Below are 18756 nucleotides of genomic sequence, written 5' to 3' on the forward strand. Positions count from 1 at the left end.
TCTCTTTGATAATGCTTAGCAAACTGCCCGACTTCCTCTTCACGCTAAGAGTAATGCAGGAGCCGGAAGCTGTGGTGGCAGCTTCTTGATTCAGCAGCTTCCTGACTAGAGCTGGAGCCAGAGCAGGGCCTGCTCAGTCTTGGGGCTGCAGGCTGGAGGCTAAAGAAGAATACATTCATCCCAAGGCCAGGCTGACCTGAGAGCAAGGGAACAGCAAGACCGGTATTCTAAACGGGTGGTCAGCAACAGAGAAGTTGTGGTGGGTCCAAGAGGCAGGGCCTGGGAAGACTTTCGAGGGAGAGGGATGTGCAAGGTGCACAGAGCTGCTGGAAGCCGGAGCAGTCTTGTATTGCTGGCTTTACTTGGTTTTGCCAGTTTTCCATCCTCATCCCAGCGGCTTTCACCCCTGCTTCCATCAGTAAACCCGCACCGCCCACTTGGGGCCTGCCACAGAGTAGTAGGCAGCGAGTATCTGTTGAACTGAATTGAGCCCCATTCACTCTACTTTAAGACCATTCTTTAAAACCTCTCACAAAGGACACTTGTTTAGGAAAACTTCCCTGCTCCCCACCAAACAGAATTCTGTTCTTGCAGATATTTGTTTCTGCTTTTTGGGGTGCGGTTTTGGGGTGTTTTTTTTATCTCTTGATCTCTTTCGACATTCCACTCTTGTATTATACACATCTGGTTGTGTCCCATTTTTTCTGAGCGTCCCTACCCTCGGTGCAAGATCACTGTCTGAACTGTTTTGGAAGCCCCCGGTGGAAGCGTCACAGATTTCATGAAAGTCTTTCCCTGGCAGCCGTGCGCTGCTCCTATTTGCCCCCAGTCCCGGTTTGCTTTAGCCCCTATTCTCTCCCGTGGAGACGATGGCGTGGAAATGGCAACAGGTTTACATGGAGTCCGACGTCTTCAAAGGAGGAGCAAAGGAAATCAACATATCATCCTGTACTAAAGCTGCTTTAAAAATTAATGTGCATTCTTTGGCTGGAGATGGGTTTTTGTTTTAACTAGCTGTCCTGGTTCCTAGTATCACTTTACTTTGGCTCTGTAGCCCTGATTTACAGAATGTTGAGGAATCTGAAATCGGAAACCCACGTAGCACTTGTACCCGGATCCTCCGACTGACGTGTGACTCAGTGTAACTGAATGATGGTAAACAAAACAAAACGACAGAAACCATCTGGGGTTGGCATGTGCCAGATGTGTGGGGGTGCATGTGTGTTCTCATTCATCTATAATTATCTATTTATCACCTATGTGTTTTATAATTAACAGAGAGTAGAGGGGAACTTATTGAAATAGTTATTTAGAGGTCTAGTATTTGGCTGTCCGATATCATAACCGCTACTTACACGTTGCTATTGAGTTCTCCAAACAAGACTACATTGAGTTGAGCTGTGCTACAAGTAGAAAAAATATAAACAGTTTTGAAAGCTTAGTAAAAAAAAGTAAAATGAAAAATAAAAAATAAAAAATAAATAAAAAGTAAAATGTATCAATATATTTTGCTTTGATTGCATGTTGAAATGATGATATTTTGATCCATGGGGTTACATAAAATATATATTGAAATTAGTTTCATATGTTCATTTTACTCTTTTTCATGTGGCTACTAGAAATCTAAATTACATGTGTGGCATGCATTATGTTGCTGTAGAGATAGCACTGGTCTGGCATATGCTATACTTTAGTTACTTTTGCTTTAAAAACATTGCGAGGAAGTTGTGAAAAAACTGCACTAATAATGGAGACAAGCTATTGATAGTCTGCTGTGCCACAGGCACTGAGATTTTACTTTTCATTTCACCCTCCCTGAATTTATTAGATAGGCATTATTACCATTTTAAGATAAATAGACCGGGGCTCAAGGAGGTTAAGAAATTTCCTGCGAGCCCATAATCAGTGAGCAATCTGCAAAGAAGCTCATACGCACCTGACCCTGGAGGCCTTTTCCTTTTCCCTAGAGCTTACTGCCTTTTCTTTTCAGAGACTGGCACCGTGCGCGGCCAGAAATTCTACCACCCACCATCGTGAGGTCTCATCAGCCAGTTACTTCAAAATAAGGTCAGGTTTCCCTTTTTACCCCAAAGAAAATCTAATTCCCCCACCTATCAGGAATTCCCATCTCTTCCCATGGTTCCCCTCCCCGTGTAACCGAGGGCGATGCAGGCTTCACCACTAGTGCCTGAGAATTGGTCCTTCTGTCTTTGTGGAGTGACAAGAGTGGGAACTCTGACGCACTCTTGAGGCTGGAGGGCCAGCCTCTACAGAGGGGTTAATTTGGTGACAGAGTTGTGTTAGTTTTCTACTGCTGTGCAGCAAACAACTGTTAGTGGCCTAAAGCAACACCCATTTATTAGCTTATATTATCTCGGGGTCAGAAGTCCGGTGTGGGGCGGCTGAATTCTAGGTGCCTGGAAGTCTGAGTTCTCATCTGGAGACTGGGAGAAAAATCTGCTTCCCGGTGCATTTTTGTTGTTGGCAGAATTCAGTGCCTTGTGGGTACAGGACTTAGGTCCCTGCTTCCTTGCTGGCTGTCAGCCAGGGGCCAGCCAGCTGGACTCCTTGTCATGTGCTCCAGCCCCCATCTCCAAGCCAGCAGTAGCGCACTGGATCCTCATCATGCTTTGAATTTCTCTGCCTTCTTCTACTGGCCAGCAGAGAAAAACTCCGCTTTTAAGGGCTCACGCAATGAGATCAGGCCCACCCAGATTACCTTCTTTTAAGGTCAACTATGACCCACGACATCACGGAACCATGGGGACGAGAGCTCATCCTGTTCACAGGCTCCAGGGAAGAGGCCATGGGATACTGGGGGAGCGGGTGGTGCATTTCAGCAATGTGCCCTCTACAGTCAGTCCCCCGGGGATCACACCTGGTCATGGCCACCGTCACAACAACAGTGGCAGGGAGCGAGCTGTCAGAACCCTCCCAGCCACTCAGCTTAGCTAGTCGTGGGGACAAAGCAGGTGCCGAGTCACTGGGGAGGAGTGGAGTACGGGATGTGAAGAATCCTGGTTTGCCATCTTCCCTCTCTTCCAACTTTACCTCCACACTTGACTTCTGAGAAGCTTTCTTTGTGAAATCAACACGGAGCTCTCCATGCTGGGAGGAAGTGTAACATTTCTGTCCCAACTGCTTTAAGGGTGCCAGGTGTCCAGGCACTTTGAGGTGCGTTGGAGCCCCGTGTTTTCTCTTTCTCTCTCTGGAGCCCTGGTCCGGCTGATGCCTGCTGAGTGGCTCCTTAACAGGACCCTCGGGCCGGTTCTGCTGCTTCCTCCGGGCCAGTGCTGGGGTAGAGGGGTGGGGGGACAGGGAGGGAGCACCTCCCCCTGGCCTGCAGCCCAGTGCAGACCCTGCTCCTCCATGCCTACCTGCCTTTTGGACTCTTTCTTTCCCCACTGTGCATGCCAACCAGCCAATCCCAAGCTCACATCCACTGTGGCTCTTGCTCCTGATGGGAACTCACCTTCCGGGTGACAGTTCCTGAACCTTTGCTCACCAGGCCTGTGCTCGCTAAAGTGCCACATCCCTCCTCTCTTTATTGCCACTGTTGTTTAGTTGAGAGATTCCGTTTAGCTGACTCATATCTTTAACAAATGCCTGCAGGAAACTTTCATCCCTATCCCAAGTGGAAAATATGAATTATCTGCCAGAGTTAACTGTTTTAAAAAATGACATTGTTGGTCACTGGTGGTCTCTAACCTGACATAGATGGTTCTGAAAAGGCCCCCGGTTGCCCCCAGAAGCCTTTTTTTAAAAAATCACAACCCATAACTCTTTGTTTTGTTTTGTTTGTTCATTTTTTAGCTGAGTGGCTACTGCACCACAGGCTGTGTGATGAGGCTAGGCAAGCTGCATGTACCCCAAACTGCTTCCCCCCATCCTTGCCCCACCTCGGCTCCTCTTAGGTGTAGCATTGCCTGCTGCCTGAGATCTTCGCTCCCGTCACCAGAGGTGCGCCGTCCACGGTTTAGAAAACACTGACCTGACTCCCTTCTTCCCAGAGACTCCTGTCAAGTTCCTCTCCACACAGGTCCCCCCGACTGCATTCGCAAGGCTACCGTTTCCAACTACTCACATGTCGCCGGGTGCCATTTCATTAAGGACAAAGAGCATGCTTCAGATGAAGTTTTCCCACAGCACCTGGTATGCTACCTGGCGAACAGCAGGCATTCAATGAATAGTTGTGGTCTGGTGAGCAGCAAGGGTCAGCTCCGGGGAAAAGTGTGAGGCGACCTGTGGCAGCTTCGTCCACAGAGAGGGCTGTGGACTACGGTTCCCTGGGTTGGTCATTTTTTCCTTTCTCTGTAAGTTCCACGTGTTTCTTGATTGTTCTCAATGTCCCCAAATCACACTTCACGTGCTACGAGCCTCATTATCTTGTTGAATAATTAGCTCGGATACTTGGTGTTCGCCACTGGGTTTTATGGTGCTTCCCTGTGTCTTGTAAATATTTTCGTATATTCTGTCGCATTGAAGACAGACCATGAAAACATAATAAATATTCAATAGATATTTGCCGTAGAAATAAATGAATCCATGCTGTGTTGTTTGTGTCTTGGAGTATGCCTGTTATATCTTCAGGAAAAAAATGTGAAATCCCCAAGCTACTCATATAACATGGGTCAAGGGGATTCACTGAGTTCATTAAGTAGAGAGAAGCTTTGGTTTTGACTGAGAGTCATAAAAACAAAATCGTCAGCCTTTCTTCCTTCTTTTGGTCTACTTGGCTAACCTAACTATTTAATTTTTTAATTTTCAGTTACCGTCGACACACAATATTGAATTAGTTTCAGGTGTCAGACAGAATGATCAGACATTTATGTAACTTAGGAAGCACTCACCCCACTAGCTCTAGTCCCTGTCTGACACCATAGTCATTTCAATATATTGACTACATTTCCTATGCCGTACTTTACATCCCCACGACGATTTTTATAACTAGCAATTTGCACATCTTGATTCCTTCCCCTTTTTCATCCGTCCCCTAGACCCCTCCCATCTGGCAACCATCGGTTTGTTTTCAGTATCTATGAGTTTTTGTTTGCTCATGTATTTTGTTTTGTTTTTAGAGTCCACATACAAGTGAAATCATAAATCATATTTATCTTTCTCTGATTTACTTCACTTAGCATAATAACTTCATGTTCATCCATGCTGTCCCAGATGCAGGATTTCACTCTTTTTACAGCTGAGTGATATTCTGTTGTAGCATGTCTTCTGTATTCAGTTGCCTAGCGATGGGCACTCAGGTGGCTGCCATAGGTTAGCTATTGCAAATGATGCTGCAATGAATGTAAGTATGCTCGTGTCTTTTCCAATTTGTGTTTTGGTTTTCTTCAGATAAATACCCCAAAGTGGAATTGCTGGGTCCTTTTTTTGTCTCTTGTTAGAGCCCTTGTTTTGAAGTCTATTTTGTCTGGTATAACTATTACTACTCCATCTTATTTTTAATTTCCATTTGCATGAAATATCTTTTTCCATCCCTTTACTTTCAGTCTGTGTATGTCTTTTGACCTATAGTGGGTCTCTTGTAGGCAGCCTGTGTATGAGTCTTGTTGTTCTTGTCCACAACAACAGTCTTGTCCTTCCTGTTGGTGTGCTTGATGTTGTTCTGGAGGTCCCTTAAACCATCCTCAACTTTTTTCATTCTTTTTTTCTTTGTGTTTTCTGATTGGGTGTGTCTGCTGCCTTATCTTCCAAATCATTGATTTGATCCTTTGCTTCATTTCATCTACTGTTGATTCTGCTAAGGTATCCTTCATTTCAGGTATTCTATTCTTTCATTGTGACCAGTCCTTTTTGATATTTCCTATCTCCATCTTTATGTTTCCTATCTTTGTTGAAGTTTTCACCAAGTTCATCTACTCTCCCCCTAAGTTCACTGAGCATCCTTACAATTAGTGTTTTGAACTCTGCATCTGGTAGAATGCTTGTCTCCATTTTATTTCATTCTTTTTCTGGAGTTTTATTCTGTTCTTTCATCTGGGGCATGTCTGTCTCCTCACTTTGGCTGCCTCCCATTGTTTGTTTCTATATATTAGGTCTGTGTCACCTGGACTTGGCAGAGTGGTACTTAGCAAATTTAGATGTTCCTTTGAAGGAGCAGTTAAAGCCTGGATAGCATTATGCAGAACCAATGGTTTTTTCTGTACCCCAAGCAATTTATACACACTTCTAGTTAGGTGTGACAACATAATTTATCATCCAAACCTAGACTTATTGAAAATGAAAGGGGACAGAAATAACCATTAAGTCAGGACAAAAGGGTCCCTGACAAAAGAGGAAGTATGGTCTTACTACTTTGAAAGCAATTATTTAGAAACTGTATGTCTCTTCCTATTCAACTGTGAAGCTATTTTAAGTCTGGGCCTTATTTCTCTTAGCTTCTGTTGTGGCCTAGAGTTGTGCCTGGCACATAGTGGTGGTAGAAGAAATGTTAGTGCCACTTTAAAAATACACAGTTAATGGCATATTATACTATCTTGCTATAGAACTCAAACCATCCCATTTGTGGCCTATTATGAGCCATTTTCTCAGTATTACAAATATAGGGCAATGAGCTTAATTATATGCTTGCGTAATGATAATAGCTAGTATTTACTAGCACTTACCATGTGCCAGGCCCAGGACTAAGAACTTTGCTAGAGTTGTCTCATTGACTTCTTCCAACAATTCTTGGAAATAATGACTATTATGATCTCATTAAATTAGAAAAATAGAAAGGTTTGGAAGCGTTCAGAGACTTGCTCAGGGTCACCCAGCTAATTATCCGGTAGAGTCTGAACTCCAGACTCGATGACTCCATACACCACCTCTGCTGAGACCTGTGCGTGAGAAATAGTGGTATCAAACTTGAGAAAGTAGTTTTTAAAATGTTAATAGCATACAGTTAGGAAAAAAACAACTCATTTGCTTTAACTGTTTAGAAGGAAAATGTATTTACGTGAAAGATGGGAAAATCAGGCCAGTGTGTGAGCTATGTGGGCTTGTGAGTAGTGATCGCAGTTGGTTAAACCAACACAGTGCTCGCTATTGTCCTTGGTGTTAGTGTTTTTATTGTTTGCTATGATACAAATGTATCATGTTATTTTTGTTGAGATAATTTTCTTGTTTATGGACTAGTTTGTGAAACACTTTCTTTTGTACTGTAACAGTTGCTACTTACTTTTAGCAGCATTTTCAATGCATATTTTGTGAACAGTATCTATTTTCTACCTTGGCCTTTTGTGCCAGGTAGAAAATTTTATTTGGTAACGATTTTAAGGACAGTACAGACACATAATATTGGCTGAAAAATTATTATTTGGTTTCATAATAATAAAACCAAATTTGTTATTGCAAACCATATTTTGACTTTGATGGAACACTGTCAATGGTTTTTAAAAGCTGTCTATTTAATTTTATAAAAAATAATCTCAATTGTAAGGGGTAATCTGTACCCTTAAATTGTTTTAAATCATAAAGGATAAATTAAATATGTAAAGAGACTATGCTAGAAATATAATGCAAAGCAAATAATTATAAATACAGACTTTCATACAAAAGATATCCTACCATTAAATAAAATTGTCTTAATTTACTTTTTATTTCCTGCTAATGGGAAGGGTGTATGAGTAGCAACTGAAATTAGATATTTTCAGAGTATTCAATCACATTTTACAAGCAAAATATGAAAAACTGAAAAATATACTTACATAATGACTATTAACCTTTATGAATAAATAATAGGAAATACTACTACTTAAGGCATCATACAAGATGACTACATTTGTAATTCAAAGGAAAGATTACAGTCACATATATCAGAATTTTCTGTTTTATTTGTCCTAGGTAACTCTTATAATTAACATGCGTTTCACACCAGAAGGTTTCCTGTAGTTTATCACATTACTTTCACTCAGTGAAATAGAATACCAGAATGTCATTGATTAGAAAAATTGCATTAAATGTCATACTATTGCTGTACTCAGGATAACTAGAGAATCAAAATGCTTATGTTATGATGTGGATGAGGCTCTTATGGTACATTGAAAGAAATTGGAACCAGGAGAAAGTTCAAAATAAAAAAATTGGCCATTGTTTTTGTTGCTTTGAACTTTTCATTATGTTGAGGGACTTAAATTTTTTCTCATTTACTCTAGGCACTTGGGATACACCAGTTAGACAAAACAAATCCATCTAATATTGGAGAAGACCATACATGCAAAATAAATAAATTAAAGATGGTTGCAAGGTTTGAAAAGTCATGGGAAGGAAAGGAAAAGCAAGGACTGAGAGTTGGGGATTGGACTGTGCAGTCTTAGCGTGGTCCGGCTAAGTGAGCTTGGTTGTTAAAGGTGAGAATATACGAAGAGTCAAAGAGAGGTGAAGGCCATTGGGGAAGAATGTTCCCTGCAGAGGGAACAGCTTTGTAAGTCACTCTGTAAAGACCCTGGCTTTGCCAAGGAATGAAATAGGGGGCTATTGGAGGGTTTTGACTAAATGAGACAGGAGCTGACTTTTCTGGTAAGAAGATATTTTCTCTCTCTCTTTTTTTTTTTTTTTTTTTTGTGGACAGTGGACTGAGTTAATGATGGGCAGGCAGAACATTTATAGGCTTTTGAAGGCCAGAGAAAGTGAAAGTAATGCAGATGAGAAGTGGTGTGATTCTGATTCATTTTAAAGGTGCAACCAGCAGCAGGTTTACTTGACAGATTGGAGGTGAAGATGAGAGAATCAGAGGAGCCAGGGATGACTGACAGCAAAATTTTTGGCCTGAGCAACTAGGAAGGACTGTGGTGTGGTCCTGAGTTGCACTCATATAGTTGAGATGGGGAAGTTGTATGTTTCTATATTCCAAGTAGTATACACATTTTAGTAAAATATTGGCTGCTACATAGGGGCCCTCTAGTGTGTTTCTGATTTCTGGGACATATACAATGTACAGCTGAAGGAGTCTCAGAAATCCAGGAGACAACTTATTTCGCACATTTCAAGTGCCAGGTGGATGTTCTCTGCCATAAGCCAGTTAATGACTGATTCAACGACTTTGATGTTTACATTAAAAATAAAAATAAAAACTGGTCCGATATCTGGGCACCTTTCTCAAGTGCCAATTGCCACCACTGACAAGTAGTCCGAAGGCTCAGCACCAACCTCGCTCGGCTGGGGAGAGTCCCCGGCTCCACTCGGAGCGCGGACACTGCCCCTCCTCACGGTTCGGGGGAAGGGGCGTGAGCAGCAGCGGACCACCCGTGGGTGGGACGGGCTCCTGCACGCTCCCAACCAGCCCTAGTCGCCATTTTCTGGCGCGTTCTTTCTCGCGCGTGCTCCAGCTCTCCGCCCTCTGCTTGCCTGGGAAGGGGCTTCCTAGTCCGCGTAGCCGGAGCGTGCGGAGCGTGGCTGGGGTCGGGGCAGAGGCCAAGCCCGGGTCTATCAGGGGGCGGGGCCGGGGCCGGGGCCCGGGGCGGAGCCGGCTGGCGGCTCGGCCCTCCTTTGGCTCAGGGAGCGCGCCCCGCCTCCGCCCCGCCCCTCGCCCCGCCCGCGCGCGAGGCTGGGCGGGGAGGGAGGGGCCAGGAAGCGGCGAGTGCGCCGGGGAGCGCAGCTGCGGCCGTGGGGGTGGTAGGAGCCGCGGAGCCGGCGCTGAGAACGACTGCGGCCCCGCTCCGGGCGGCCGAGACAAAGACGACGGTAAGTGCAGCGCCGGCCCTGGTCGCGCATGGGCCCCCACTCCTCGCAGTGGCGGCCGGTTGGGCGGGGGTCTGAAGCCGCGAATCCCTGCCGCCGTGGGCTCGGGGGGTAGCGCGGCCCGGCCCTGCCCGCCGCGCGCTGCGGGCTCTGTGGGTTGAGCCTGCGGCTCCATTTTCAGGTCTGGGTGAGGTCCTCACACGGACCCTGCCTTTGGGTTTTCTTCCATTCCCTCTGAGAAACGGTTCCATGCTCCGTTCCCAATGCACGGCCGGCGGGCGAGTGAGGAAGCCAGCCGCCAGCCGGTGTAAAAAGGCAGTGAAGACCCCCTCCCCCCAACTTTGCAGGTCTGGGAGTCGGGAGGGCGGCGGCAGGGGGCGGGCGGCGAGGGCCGGAGTCCTCCAGGTGAGGGCTGGCGCGGGCGGGGACCCCCTGCCGCGGATCCGGCACGCTCGCCCGCGGCGTCCGGCTTGGTCAGCCTCGGGTCTCGCCGCGGCTCTTTTGGCCCCGGAGAGAAAGCCCCGACCACCCCCCCGAGGGGCTCGTGCTACTCTTACAGGTTGTTCCACCCAGCGCTTGCTTATTCAGTTGTGATTTTTGGTGACGGGCGTGGTAGGTAAGCGACTCGCTGATGCTGCATTTAACAGTGGAAAAGAAGCCCCAGTGGGCTGATTTCTGTAGAAGAAACAACGCTGGGATTCCTCTTTAGCTGCGGTTGTTTTAAGTGATAAGCTTTTGTAGGGGAATTTGGTGCCGATGGTCAGTTCAAATAATTTACTCGTTTTTTTCCGAGGGCCTGGCATAGATAGTAGGTGCCCAGTAAAATATGTGAATGAAGACTGAATCTTGAAACATCAGACAGAGCAGATCTCACATCTAGTAAAATTTAGGCACATACCCTCTTGACTCTAAGTAAAATAAATGTCGTAAACAACATGTAGTTTGTTTAAATGCTTGTGGGTTTTTTTTTGTGTGTGGTTACCCAAAATTTGTCTCGATGAGTAGTCAGTTATTATTACCAATATTATGGGTGTAGAAAATGATTAAATGTGGAATCTTCATCTTGATGGTAGACCTCTTCTGTTTCCGGAAAACGAACCTTATTTCTAATTTTTTTAAAAAAGAATGGAGAACATCAAAGGTGCTTGGATTGTTTTTTTCTTCTGCTGAGAACCAGCTTTCAATTTCATTATTAATAAAGAAGTTCATGTGCTTTTTAAGGGACTATGGTATGATCTTGAGTTGCTTTTCAAGCCGGTGAGAACTTAAGATTTAGGGGAAAAAGAAAACTAATGTTGCACCAATATAATTAAACCTCACCGTTTACTCAACAGGTACTCGTTAAGTACCTATTATGTACTGACACACCTGTGCTGGATGCTGAGTGTGTAGGGGGCAAACAAAACCCACAATTATTCTTTTAAACTTGAGTGTGAAGTTCTTTCCTCATTGTCGGTGTTGCAAGTGGGGACCGTCTTGTACCCCTGGTGCTACTTGAAGTTGGGAAAGATGGCAGGTGAGGCTGCAGGAAGTGGAGCTGCAGAACAGTCGGTTTAAAGGTAACTAACTATAGGCTAAGACCATTGGGTTTCATTTTCATATTGTCAGGTTAGTACAGTCTGCCTACAATTTAAAATGAAGAGTGGAGGAATCTCAGACTAGTATTTTTATTCTCTCCCTCTCCCATATTAAATGATTTTGGTAAAGTATATTTATTGAAAAAGTCATGCACTTCTGGTTCTGTTTTCTGTAAATAGTCTTTGCCATGGAACATTTTCTATTTTTAAAAATCTCCAAGGAGAAACAGTGGATTCCTTTTCTATAAGAAATGTTTTTAAATAAGGCACCTTTTTAGAAATTTTATTTTGACTTTTTATTCACCATGTGTAAATGATATAGTAGTGACTTGATAGTAAGGAAAAGGGAGGGACTTAATAATAATTAGTGGTTCTACATTTGGATTTTCCCTGTAGTATTACAAGTATGGTGAAAAAAGGGTGAGATTTGTAGTGTTGTATTAATTAATTCCGAACATATGATTAAAAAAGTTTTATTTGTCCCCTCTATAATCTAAATTAATGTGCTCCAAGGTCAATCCTCATCATGACAAAATAACATAGATTATAATTTTTTTACAGGTAAGTTTGGAAATTAGGGTGGACCCTTTTGACTTACCAATGTTTATAAGGGAATGGGTACATTCCAATAGAACTTTCAGATCTTTAGACTTGCTGGCAGTTAGCTTTTTTATGGTTGTTCCTAGAAATAATAAGGGAAGTCATCCCTCCAATTTAGTGATAGAGAGCTGTGATAGTTTTTTTTTAAAATGTACATTTTTTATAGTAAATTATTTGACAGTATACTCGATAGTCTGGTGTCTATGAGAAATCTAAGAGTAAATGATACTAGTGATGATGAAGAACAATGTAAGAAAGCTGTGATATGTTGAATAAAAATGCTTGGCATAGTTGTATTTGGATAAGAACATCAGATTTGCTGACAGTCAACAGCATTGGTGCATGTTCAAATAATTTTTTCAAGAAATTAGAACCACTTATGACTATTTTTTTTTGTGTGCCTTAAAAAATACTAAAAATGTTTTTAGAGTATTCCTATCTTGGAGTAGTTCATATGCTTCGAGGTAAAATAAATTCCAGGATCCTCCTACTTTATAATTGTTTGAACATTTGAAGTGTTGGTTCTTTCTTCATCAGGGTTTGTGTGTGTATTTGGGGAGAGGGGTTCTTTTTTATTTTTTTTGTAAGGCCCTTTAGAATGACCTAAAAGCCTTTCTTTTATTAGATGTAATTAATAAAGTGATTAAGAATGACTCTGATGTGGCACATTGCAGCTGTGTCCATATTTGCCTGTATAGATTGTGAGAGCATATCAGTTAGCATTTGTGTAAACATTTCCAAAGCACTTGATAACTAATTTCTCATATTTATTCTCTAGGCTAGGTTGCTATTGTATTTTTAGGTCCCAGTTGTCTTTTTTTTTTTTTTTTAAATCATGAAAGTTTAGGTTTCTCATCTGCTTTAGGATGAGCATGAGATATTTTGTTAAGGCTTTATAAGATTTTTCTCACAATTGAAAATACATATTGGGTTTGATCTGTTACCAGTGTTCTTAATCTCAGTTCTCATGAAAGAAGTATTTTCACATTTTGTTGAATGTTAAATGTCAGTAATGTTTTAGATTTGTCTCAGAGGGAGACATTATGGGTTCCTTCTGCATTCTTGAGAGGAAATGAGTGAAACATATGTTTATCCTTAATACTTATTAGTGAGGTAAAGGCATTTATTCTGGGTTTTTTTTTCATACAATCTGGAAAAACTTGGAATTTAGCTTATTAATAATTAACTTCATGTATCCTGCTTCCTCAGTTCAAAGCTTAAGTATACTTGAACCTTTCTATAACACTAGCAAATAAAGAACAGAGCAGGATGTAACTGAAACTGCTCTGGGGCCCCATCTAAAGGGAGTTTCTGAAGTGAAACCCAAAGACTTGGTAATAAATTGTCTTCATCCTGACAGTATGAAACACTTGTAAGTGTATTTTATCAAAATGGATTATGGTAAAACAAACTCCCCCCTTTTCCTAGAAAGCATTAAATAACTCCAGGTTAAATTTAGGCATCTTTAAAAATGATGGGCACTGGTATTTCCATTTTGTACCTTATCCATTTAGAAATTCATGCTAGGGTTTCTTATTATATCTTGTGATTAAACTTTTGTAAGCATCTCCTACTAAAACAAAATCACTTTGCTTTATTTGACTTAATATGTTTTCACATTTTGTTTAATAAAGCAAAAGTAAATTTTTAAAATAATTAGCACTGTATTTTATATATATATTTTGCACCTGATACATGGTGGGAACCCATGGATATTTGTAGAACTGGTATGTTCCGTGGATGGTACTTGATACAAGTTCAAGCAGAAATGACTGACCTTCTCTCACTGCACCTTGGACCCCTCCCTGTGGATTAAGTTTTTCCCTGTTGCTCCAGCTCTTAGGAAGATAGTTTTTCTAGTTACTTTTAGGTAGTAAAAAGCATTCTGCTCACTTGGCAGCATTAGTCTTATTTAGACATTAGAAGGTACAGTTTAGTATACAGAACTTTTCTTCCCCACTCAGAACTGATTCAGATCTAGAAGCCCACTTTGGAGGAAGAGTCTCTTTTTATAACACTTGGCTGTCCTCACCGTCCAGCATCCAGCTCCGTAGGGAAAGGAGGTTGGGAAAAACGTATGGTTTTAATGTGGCTTGTGCCGTCCTGTTCCGGCACTGGTGCCTCTGTCGATCAGCGGTTCAGAGCTGCTCTTTCTCCAGGAGTCACTGGAAATGGTTTTCTCGGGGACTCCATGTCTGGGAACCTCCAGCGGCAGTTCCTGTGACGTCATGCTTCTGCTCTCGTTCCTTGGCCTACCAGTTTCCCTTCTCTGCAGGCTCACTTTGCCCAGGGAGTGGTTTTGCTTTGCTCTTTAACGTAATTCTGTAGCATTTAACCAGACCTTCCTGTACTTAATTAAGGTTATTTCTTACAATGCAGTTTCAAGCATTTCACCGGGGCCTCATCCAATTTTCCAGCTCATTTTATCAAACACTCCAACTTGAACAGCACTTCATGTCTGGGACCTACAGTTCATTGCTGCTGCCGCCTTTAAAAAAAAAAAAAAGATTTCATTTATTTTAGAGGGGAAGGGACGTAAAAAAAGGGAGAGAAACATGGATAGGTTGCCTCTCACACGCCCTCAACTGGGGACCTGGCCTGCAGCACAGGCCTGTGCCCTGACTGGGAATTGGACCTGCAACCTTTTTTGACTCGCAGGCCAGTGTTCAATCCATTGAGACATGCCAGGCAGGTCACCACCACCTTTTTATTGTCCCGTGGTCCACTGTTAGGATTTCTCCCATTTGCACCCCTTCAGTTCCCTGGTAACACTTTTTTACTGTGCTCACCTGGTAGCCTCCAGTTCACCATCTGGTCTGGCCTGCACCTGGCAGTTGAGTGTGCCTTGAGGAGAACACACCCATGCTGGCCTGCTCTTTTAAATCAGTGTCCCAGACCTCAGAAGGGCCTGCCTGCTGCCCACAGTCACTCTGCTGTTCCCCTGAATGACGCTGTACCCTCTGTCCTCACGCCTCTGGCACCTCTTTTTATTTTCAGCTGATGACCTTGTTTCCTGTGTATTAAAGATGAAAGCAATCAGAAGAGAACCTTTGCATGTCTCTTTACATCTGTGCCCATACTCTCTGCATTTCCTGGTGTGCTGTGACCGTTACCTCTGCTCTTCCCCTGTCTCTCTCCTCTTCCCTTTCTCCCGTCAAGGCCATTGCATTGCTTCAGTATCAGCCCATTTGCCTGCCTGCCTGCCTGCCTGCCTGCCAGCACACGTGCTGCATCATCAGTGTGTTTCCCAGTCCTACTGATTATTCCTTTCAGCGTATAGATGTGCTGAAATATTGCCCATCTTTAAAAACAGCAACAAAAAAACCTCCCCAACACCCATCTTTCTTCACCTGCTGCTCTCCGAAAGAGTTATTTGGGGTCATCAGCACTCCCAGTGTCTTTAGGATCCCCTACAATCAGGTTTTTTCTTTTCTACTCCAGTGTAACTGCCCTCATTGAGATAACTAGTGACCTCCTTGGTGATAATTCCCTAGTCAGTTCTCAGTCCTAATTAGCAACAGTAGCATTTGACGTAGTTGATAATTTCTCTTCTTTGAAAGCTTTCTTCCCGTTGCTTCTGAGACACTGCTGCTTCTTTTCAGTTTCTTTGCTGGTTCCTTTTCATTGCCCCAACGTCTAAAAAACGCAAGGCTGAGTCCCAGAGCTCCATGTTCAGATCTGGCTACGTGCACGTGTAATCTCTTGTAGACTCATCCTGTCTATTCTCTAGCTGGAGTTATCATATATTTCAAACTAAAAATGTTATTTTTAGTCTGGATCTCTTTCTTACCTCCAGACTTACGTACCCAACTGCCTAGTCAACACTTCCGGTTAGACATCCGAAGTTTTAACCTGTCACAACTGAACAACTCATCCTCCTACCCCCCTCCATTGTTCCTTTCCCAGTCTTCCTCGTCTTATTAAATGTCAGCTGCATCTTTTACTTTCTCTGCCTGAAACCTCATAGACATCTTGACTCCTCTCTTTCTCATACTCCATATCTGTAATGCAGCAGGAAGGTATTGTGTTGGTCAAAACGTCCGTTACATTTTTTTTCTGTTATGTAGGGCTGTAGTAGTGCTTAGTTGTCTTTAACTTCATTTGAAACAAACTTTGTTATATTGTATTGTGACAGCTGTCATATGAGTGTACATTTAAAAAATTATCAAATAGGTGAATTTTTGTGCAGCCATTAAAATTTTTAAGATGGAAGAAAATATGCAACCTGTTGTGCTTTATTATTTCAAGAAAGGTAAAAATGCAACTGAAATGCAAGAAAAGATTTGTGCAGTGTATAGAGAAGGTGCTGTGACTGATGGAACTTGTCAAAAGTGGTTTGTGGAGTTCTTGGTACTGGTGACATTCTGGCCAAATACTGAATCTTTGCTGTCTTGTGCTTTGGAAGATGTTTAGCAGCACCACTAGAAGCCAATAGCAGGAGATGGTTGACATATTCAAAATATTTAAATCAATAAAGTTATTGGAGAAAATGAAAAATGTCTTTCATTTTATGGGAAAAAGCATAATGGGCTTTTTGGCCAACCCACTGTGTCCTTAATTTACCTTAAAATCTACCTTGAGAATAAGTGTAACTGCAGCTTGCTATCTTCAGCTGCTGCCACCCGCTCTAGGCAGCTGTCCTCGCCTGTGTTATTTCAGTCGTCTCCGTTCTCGCCTCCCTGCTGCTTGCTCTGCCCTTTTCTGTTCTCCACCCAGCATCCATTTGAAATGAAAGCACGATTATTTTATTCCTATTTGGGTTACTTCCATTGCCGACCATATCATTTCGAGTAAAAGCCAGAATACAGCAGACAGTGCACACGAGGCCCGCCATCATCTGTGTCTCTCTGCCTCCCTCACCGCACGCACGCCCACTGCTTCCTCCTTGGCTTACTCCACGCCAGGCACAAAGGTCTCCTTGAAAGGTTCTTGAACCTGCCAGACACTTTCTGTGTTCGTCACCTTAGGGAGAGAACTTGGTTTCATTCACTGCAGAATCCCCAGTGGGCACTCAACCTGCCAAATGAGTGATTGCTCACCTGGTCATTCCTATCTTTGGTGACTGTGTGTGTGCTTTTCTGTAACTAAAAGTATTTCAGCCTAAAACCATTAATCCCCTAAGACTTAAGGAAAAACAGATTTAGATACAAGAGGATAAGGTAAGTTTCAAATCAGTCTTTGTGTATGGAAAGTGAAAATACACAGGGAAATGGTGTGGACAGAGGAGGTAGGAAAGGAGCAGAGAAAGGCAAGTAGGGTAAGTGGAGTAAAGAAAAAGAAAGCCTTATTTGGAAGTAGAGTGACAATATTTTTTTTAAAAAACCCTATTTTTGCCTTGCTCTGTATTTTTTTTTAACGCTCTTTCTTGAATCTGAGTGTTGCTGATTTGCATGGGCTTAAACACTTCAAGCTGGACTATAATATACATTTTAAAAAAATCATGGTTATGGGCTGAAATTGGGAGCAAAAACTTAGTCGCTTTTCCAGTGCTGAATTCCTCCTGTTAAAGCAAAGCAGTTACTAAGAAAGTAATTTACCTGACGGTATTCTAGCATTTCTTAGTTTTTGGTGGAAAGCTTAAACAGAAGTCTCGTCGTTTTTATGGAGGTATTTTCAGTGTATAGAAATGTGTCAGTGTGTCGTGTTCTCCCAGTACTGCACTGTCTGTTTACCCCCTGCTCAGAGGAGGGGCATGTCTTGTGTTTCGGTGGTAAGGTAGCAGCCAGCGGCATTGGTGTACACAGTGCTTATGGAGAATGATACACGCATAGAAATGTTCGTGTTCTTAAGTGAAAAATGTTTGAATATATTTAGAGGCTGCTTAAAACTACAATTTAACTGGTATATGATGAGGGTGCAAGGGAAATTAATGATGCAAACTTTCAGTATTTCATTCTGCTCAGGCAAGATTTTTTAAAACTTTTTTTCTGAGCTATAGGTTTCATTTCCTGTTGGTTGATTAAAAAAATTATTTTCTTTAATTGTCGAAATAGGTGGCTTAGTAGAAGTTCCTGAATGAATAGATAATTGTTTATATGTAAGCATAAATTATTTTCCATGAACCAGCTGAATGAAGCATTTTTCTATTTTCGTGCAGTGCGGTAACTATGTCTTGGTTGACTTGTCTTAGGGACTTTCATGTGACCAAAGTGTGGATTCAGTTTTTGTGGACATATATGTGTTTACATGTATTTGTATAGTGTTTTGGTATGCAAATATAACTAAAGTTGCATATGCTTGCTACTTTATTTTAACTCCTAAGCAATAATATTTATAAATCACATTTGGTGTTATAGCTTTTCTTTTACATTAAAATATGCAATTAAACTGTACAGATTTTCATATTAAAACATGACCATTGTAATTTTAAAAAGGCTTATTTACATACCATGTAAAGTCATTTTGGATCACACACTACAAGTGTTTGCCTAGGTTTTGAATTATAATCTGTTTGGTAGACTAATTAGGTCATGTTCATTAGAATTTGACATTGACCTACCTGAATTTGTGTTGGCATTGCACATTTGAAACACCCATCTTGTATTAATAAGATCTTTACTTTTGAGCTGGTGTGCAGTGTTATTACTGAGTTATTTCAGCTGTATCCATAATTTGAGACCTACCGTACTATACTAACTTAACTTCATTACGTTCTAGATCGATCTTGAAGCACAATTGTTATATTGAGAAAAGTGAATACAGTTAACAGGCTGTGACCTAAGTCTCATAAGGGTCATTAAAATAATGCATTAAAGTACATATTCATTCAGTACATTTATCAAACTACTCTTCCCAGTCCACTTAGAATAAAATACAAACTACACTCACCAGAAACACAGACTCACACTGTTTTTATGATGTGGCCCTGACAACCTCTCAGAATGTCTCCCCTTTGCTCACTACT

General features: G+C 42.2%; 1 protein-coding gene across 4 annotated transcripts in view; it reads left to right on the plus strand.

Moving 5' to 3' along the window:
- The first annotated feature begins 9563 nt into the window (after positions 1-9563).
- Positions 9564-18756, plus strand: part of CDC42SE2 (CDC42 small effector 2) — an 87172-nt gene continuing 77979 nt past the window's right edge. For 3 of the 4 annotated variants that reach the window (XM_037129854.2, XM_037129857.2, XM_037129858.2), the window contains exon 1: positions 9565-9678. The gene's annotated coding sequence lies outside the window, so the exon portion shown is untranslated. Of the gene's footprint in view, positions 9679-18756 lie in introns of all 4 variants that reach the window. The other variant, XM_037129856.2, reaches the window with a different exon arrangement.

The sequence above is a fragment of the Artibeus jamaicensis genome, unplaced genomic scaffold (genome assembly GCF_021234435.1).
Source record: "Artibeus jamaicensis isolate MK-2021 breed Jamaican fruit bat unplaced genomic scaffold, CSHL_Jam_final contig_786, whole genome shotgun sequence".
Taxonomy (NCBI): domain Eukaryota; kingdom Metazoa; phylum Chordata; class Mammalia; order Chiroptera; family Phyllostomidae; genus Artibeus; species Artibeus jamaicensis.